Genomic DNA, 1,042 nt, shown 5'->3' on the forward strand with positions numbered 1-1,042 from the left:
ACCAGTACAAACCAGTACTGACCAGTACAAACCAGTACTGACCAGTACAGACCAGTACTGACCAGTACAGCCCAGTACTGACCAGTACAAACCAGTACAGCCCAGTACAAACCAGTACTGACCAGTACCGACCAGTACTGACCAGTACAGCCCAGCACTGACCAGTACTGACCGGTACTGACCAGTACAAACCAGTACTGACCAGTACTGACCAGTACAAACCAGTACTGACCAGTACAAACCAGTACTGACCAGTACGGACCAGTACAAACCAGTACTGGCCAGTACTGACCAGTACAAACCAGTACTGACCAGTACAAACCAGTACTGACCAGTACTGACCAGTACTGACCAGTACAGACCAGTACTGACCAGTACAAACCAGTACTGACCAGTACTGACCAATACAAACCAGTACTGACCAGTACAAACCAGTACTGACCAGTACAAACCAGTACTGACCAGTACTGACCAGTACTGATCAGTACAGACCAGTACTGACCAGTACAAACCAGTACAGACCAGTACTGACCAGTACAAACCAGTACTGACCAGTACTGACCAATACAAACCAGTACTGACCAGTACAGCCCAGTTCAGCCCAGTACTGACCAGTACAGCCCAGTACAGCCCCGTACAGACCAGTACTGACCAGTACTGACCAGTACAGACCAGTACGGACCAGTACTGACCAGTACAAACCAGTACTGACCAGTACAAACCAGTACTGGCCAGTACAAACTAGTACTGACCAGTACTGACCAGTACAAACCAGTACTGGCCAGTACAAACCAGTACTGACCAGTACAGACCAGTATAAACCAGTACAGTCCAGTACGAACCAGTACAGCCCAGCACTGACCAGTATAAACCAGTATAAACCAGTACTGACCCGTATAGCCCAGTTCTAACCAGTATAAGCCAGTATAAACCAGTATAAACCAGTACTGACCAGTACGGACCAGTACGTTCCAGTACAACCAATAAAGCAATTAATAAATCAATTAATAACCCCAATAAACTGATTAATGACCCAATAAAC

This window comes from Empidonax traillii, unplaced genomic scaffold (assembly GCF_003031625.1).
Source record: "Empidonax traillii isolate 1590-97213 ecotype Southwest subspecies unplaced genomic scaffold, ASM303162v1 scaffold5109:size41427, whole genome shotgun sequence".
Taxonomy (NCBI): Eukaryota; Metazoa; Chordata; class Aves; order Passeriformes; family Tyrannidae; genus Empidonax; species Empidonax traillii.